At 39.3% G+C, this 5,781-nt stretch overlaps 1 non-coding gene and 1 pseudogene across 1 annotated transcript; one reads left to right on the top strand and one right to left on the bottom strand.

Annotated features, from left to right (window-relative positions):
• Positions 1-339: 339 nt before the first annotated feature.
• LOC119296443 lies at positions 340-446 on the bottom strand. The gene has a single exon (XR_005145210.1). It is a non-coding gene; the product is annotated as a small nucleolar RNA R71 (small nucleolar RNA).
• Positions 447-663: 217 nt separating this feature from the next.
• On the top strand, positions 664-5,063 carry LOC119292663 (annotated as a pseudogene).
• The last annotated feature ends 718 nt before the right edge of the window (positions 5,064-5,781 follow it).

Below are 5,781 nucleotides of genomic sequence, written 5' to 3'. Positions count from 1 at the left end.
CCAAGAGATCATGGGATACTAGGAGAAATGGTGCAACCAATTATTCAGGCAAACAATTTTGAATTCAAGCCAGCTCTGATTATCATGGTACAGCAGTCTAGATTCGGTGGAACAACTTTAGAAGACCCACATGAGCATATAAGGACTTTCTTGGAGTATTGTAACACCCGCAAGCAAAATGGAGTTTCACCGAGTGCTATCAGATTGTCACTATTTCCATTTTCCTTGAGAGATGGAGCAAGAGTATGGCTTCACTCATTGCCTGAACATTTGAAGAATACTTGGGAGACTTTATTGCAGACATTTCTTGAGAGATACTTTCCACCAACAAAAGCTGCTAAATACAGGGACAAGTTAACAAGGTTTACTCAATATGATGGAGAAAGGTTGTATGATGCATGGCAAAGATTCGAGTCTTTAATCAGAATGTGTCCTCATCATGGTTTAGAAAGGTGGCTGGTGTTACAAACCTTTCACAAAGGACTGACCACTCAGACCAGAGCTTTTGTTGATTCTGCTGCTGGAGGAGGAATGATGAACAAAACTCTTGATGAAGCATTTGCATTGATTGAAAGTATGGCGTCTCATCATTTCCAATGGCCGAGTGAAAGAGCAATAGCACCACTGCATCTTGGTGTGTACAATGTGTCTGCAAATGATAGCATGGCGGCTCAGGTTGACATATTGAACAAGAAGATGGGCAGTATCATGTCAAATTACATGGTTACATCTGTAGCTTCAGTAAGTGTGCCTCAAATGTGTGATGTATGTGGCCAAGCAGGTCATCCTTCAACAGAATGTACCTTCTATTCAACAATCGAATCATCGGTTTCAGAAGTAAGTTATGCCCAAAGTCAAGGTCCATTCTCAAATAGCTACAATCCTTCTTGGAGGAACCATCCAAACTTGTCGTACAAGAACAATCAGTCATATGCAAGTGGATCGACAGTACAAGGAAATCAACCACCAAATCATCCAAGTCAATTTCAAGTGCTGAGGCAGAATGAACAACAAAATGTTCAGTCAACTGGAATGGAGGAAATCATGAAGATGCAGTTGGAATTGATGAGCAAGATGACAAATGAAGTTAATGGCTTTAAAGATTCTGTTAAGATGCTTGTGAGCAAAATGGATAGTATGGTGGGAGAAAATGCAGCAAAGCTGCCTGCTCAACCAATTCCAAACCCGAAAGCTCACTCTGGGGCACTATCTTCAGTTGATGCAATGGCTACAAGGAGTGGGGTTATGTCAGGACCATTACTTCCTACTCCAAAGACGTATGTCCCTCCTGCTATGAGGCCAAGTTCATCCGGAACTCCACCTTCAACATCATCAGAGAAACTAAAGGAGAAAGAAGTTGATAACCAAATTGAAACTGAAGTTGAATTTCCTGGTTTTCAAACAAGAGTTGAGCCTTTGCTAGAGGAAGCAATAACAACCAACAACATTCCCTTTCGTGAGAGGTTCAACAAACCAAAAGATGATAGGCAAGTTACCAAATTTTTGGAAACTATGAAAGGAGTTTAGATTACTATTCCTATTCTTGAAGCTGTCTTGCATGTTCCGATGTATGCCAAATATTTCAAGGAATTATTAACAAAGAAAAGAAGCATGTCTGAGCCAGAAGTAGTGACTGTACGAAAGTAATGCAGTGCAATAATTCAGAATTCCATGCCTGAAAAATTGGATGATCTAGGAAGCTTTTGTGTACCCTGTGTTATTGGAAACAAAACTTACAGTGCTCTGTGTGACTTGGGCTCAAGTGTTAGTGTGTTACCACATTCAGTTAGCAAAAGTATATTCTTGGGAGAATTAAATCCAACAGCCATAACACTTCAGTTAACCGACAGAACATATAGGAAACCGGTTGGAATTCTTGAGGATGTTCCAATCAAAGTTGGGAAGTTTGCTTATCCGGTTGACTTTGTAGTGCTAGATATGGAGGACAAAAGTGAGGTTGTGATTCTTGGAAGACCATTTTTGGCCACAGCTGGTGCACTTATTGATGTCCAAGAAGCAAAATTGAGCTTGAGGTTTGGAAATGAAAAGGTGGAGTTTGACATGAAGCATGCAACACATGTTCCGCAAAGAGAAGAACACTGCTACAGAATTGATACACTACAGAAATGTGTGGAAGAAGGTTATGAAGAGAGGTATGGACGTAATTGTTGTGAAGTAGTTAAGGAGGACAATAGTGAAATTAGATATGAGGAAATCAGACCTGTGAGAATGTTGGAAAGTAGTGCAAGGCCATTAGAGAAGATGCAACCAAGGCAAATAGAAATGAAACAACTTCCAGAAAGTTTGAAGTATGCATTCTTAGACAATGAAACCAGTGGCCAATTATCGTAAACAGCGAGTTGACGGAAATGCAAATAAAAGGGCTTCAAGCAGTTTTGCAAAAGTACAAGGATGTTATTGGATATTCGATTGATGATATGAAAGGGATAAATCCTGTTGTCTACTCTCGTAGGATTTACTTGAAAGAAAGCAGTGTGCCAATTAGAGAAAGTCAAAGAAGAGTAAATCCCCATTCGCGAGAGGTTGTTAAAAAGGAGATTCTTAAATTGATTTTTGCCGATATCATATACCCAATTTCGGACAGCGAGTGGGTGAGCCCCATTCACATGGTGCCCTAAAAAGGAGGAATAACTGTCATTGAAAACGAATAAGGGCAAACGATTCCTAGTAGGACTGTCACAGGGTGGAGAATGGTCAATAATTTCAAAAAGTTAAATGAAGTAACAAGGAAGGAGCATTTTCCTTTACCTTTTATTGGCCAAATGCTGGAAAGGTTTGCTGGGCATAAATATTTCTGCTGCTTAGATGGGTATTCAGGATTCTTGCAAATCCCAATTTATCCGGATGAACAAGATAAAACAACTTTCACTTGCCCATACGGAACATTTGCTTACAAAAGACTAGCCTATGGACTTTGTAATGCACCCCCAACATTTCAAAGGTTTATGCCCTCTATATTCTCTGATATGATATGAATCAAAGTGGAGGTGTCCATAGATGATATTACAGTCGTTTGAAAAAGTTATAAAGATTGCTTGAATAATCTGCCAGTAGTTCTTCAGAGGTGTTCAGAACACAATCTAGTGCTAAACTGGGAGAAGTGTCAGTTTCTGGTAAAGGAAGGAGTTATTTTGGGACATTTGGTATCTGAAAGAGGAATTGAGGTTGATCAAGCAAAAGTTGAAGTAATATCAAAACTTCCACCACCTGTAAATGTGAAGGGAGTGAGGAGCTTTTTGGGACATGCTTGGTTCTATAGAAGATTCATAAAGGATTTCTCCAAGATAGCCAAACCCCTCACTAATCTCCTAAACAATGATGTTAAGTTCAACTTTGATGCAGAATGTGAAAAATCCTTCAACTTGCTCAAGGAAGCATTGGTCACTGCTCCAGTAGTGCAACCTCCTGACCAGGAATCAGCATTTGAGATAATGTGTGATGCAAGCGACTTTGCTGTAGGTGCAGTACTTGGACAAAGAAAAGGAAAATATTTGCATGTAATATACTATGCTAGCAAAACACTTGATGGTGCTCAAGCTAATTACACAACCACCGAAAAGGAGTTGTTGGCGGTAGTGTACGCCTTTGACAAATTCAGGCAATATCTTGTGGGGTCTCATTGTGTAGTTTACACCGACCACGCTGCAATCAGATATTTACTCAACAAGAAAGAAGCCAAACCAAGGTTAATTATATGGATACTCTTGCTACAAGAATTTGATGTGAAATCAAGGACAAGAAAGGAGCTAAAAATGTCATGGCAGATCACTTGTCGAGATTGCAAAACAATAGTAGACTCCTTACCTATCAATGATGTTTTACCAGGGAGCAATCTTATGCAAGTGACAAGTATACAAAACTATACACCATGGTATGCAGATATAGTTAATTATCTGGTCTGTAACAAAGTTCCTACAGATTTTGGGTATCAACAGAAGAAGAAATTCCTATTTGATGTGAAGCACTTCTTTTGGGATGAACCTTACTTATTCAAACATTGTGCTGATGGTATTGTTCAAAGATGCTTGCCAGAAAGTGAAACTAAAAGTGTGATCTATCATTACCATTCATCCCCTTATGGAGGTCATGCAAGTACTAGAAAGACTCAAGAAAATTTTTTGCAAGCGGGATTTTATTGGCCAACTTTATTAAAGGATGTACATTCCTATAATGAAGCTTGTGATCCTTGTCAGAGAACTGGAAAGATTTCAAAAAGGCAAGAGATGCCTCAAAAAGGAATTCTTGAAGTAGAGCTCTTTGATGTATGGGGAATTGATTATGTCAGACCCTTGCCATCATCAAAAGGGTGCAAATACATATTTGTGGCAGTGGACTATGTGGCAAAATGGGTTGAGGCTGTACCAACCGTCAATGCTGATTCCAAGTCAGTTTGCAACTTATTCAAGCAAGTGATCGTTCCAAGATTTAGTGTGCCACGGATTGTTATTAGTGATGGAGGAACACATTTTAACAACTCCCAATTGGAATCTCTCTTAGCAAAATATGGAGTTCATAGTCACAAAATTACAAATCCGTATCACCCATAAGCAAATGGACAAGTGGAGCTATCTAATAGAGAAATAAAAGCTATCCTTGAGAAGGTAGTATCAAAGTGAAGGTCAGACTGGGTACTGAAACTACCAGACACACCGTGGGCGTATAGGACAGCCTATAAAACACCAACTGGAATGTCGCCATTCAGGTTGATATATGGAAAAGCATGGCTTCTAATAGTTTAGCTTGAACACAAAGCTCAATGGGCACTAAGGAAACTCATTATGGACCTTGATGCAGTAGGAAAATATAGAAAACTTCAACTCTGTGAAATGGAAGAACTGAGAGCTGACTCTTACGAGAGTGCAAGAATCTACAAAGAAAAGACCAAGATCTAGCATGACAAAGCATATATTGAGGAAAGAATTCATCTTGGACAATTGGTATTGGTCTATGATACTAGGTTTCATTTATTTCTCGGTAAATTCAAGTCAATATGGTATGGCCCTTGCAAGGTGAAGAAGATTCTGAAAAGTGGTGCTATCTAAGTGTAAAGTACTTCTGGAGGTCTCTTCCTTGTAAACGGTCAAAGACTGAAGGCCTACATTCCTGGAGACCCACTTCTTATTTTTGAAGACGAGAATGCAAGCGAAGATCAAGACCTGGAGGAGGAAATTCAAGAAGGCGAGGGGACCCAAGAGGTGGTGTCAATCCCTGCAGGACCCTGACCCCACTGAAGAGACATGGTCGAGCTAAAGACCTAAAACAAGCGCTTTTCAGGAGGCAACCTGAATCTTTAATAAGTTATTTTCCTTATTTAGTTTTCATAGAAAAGTTTTTATGTGTTTATATCTCTTTTTCAGCAAATAAAGGCAAGGGGAGGATAAACAGGGAACACAAACAAAGAAGAGTGGATAGAAGAAACTAGGAGAGAATAGTATACAAATACCGGGTGATTTTGTTCCACTTGAAGCAACCTTTAGAAATTTCAGTACGAGAACTGGCATTTAATCGCATTGAAACTCTTTTTCCATTGTGACACCTTGCTCTTCACTTCAAAGGAGGATTCTCCCCAAGAAGATTGTTGATTATCTTAATACTAAAACTATGCAGCTATATTCTTCTTATGGTAAGTTGTGATAATGAATACTTTATACCTCCGTGTAAATGTTCAATGGGAATGCCTTGAGTCTAAGTGAAACCTACTGATGAATTGGTGTGTTGTGTCTAATGATCCCAAGTTAAGCGAAGTAACTGGTGGCACTT

This window comes from Triticum dicoccoides, chromosome 4B (genome assembly GCF_002162155.2).
Source record: "Triticum dicoccoides isolate Atlit2015 ecotype Zavitan chromosome 4B, WEW_v2.0, whole genome shotgun sequence".
In the NCBI taxonomy this organism is placed as follows: domain Eukaryota; kingdom Viridiplantae; phylum Streptophyta; class Magnoliopsida; order Poales; family Poaceae; genus Triticum; species Triticum dicoccoides.
Note: the sequence above shows the minus strand (reverse complement) of the source record. Positions and strands in the feature narration are given on the sequence as shown.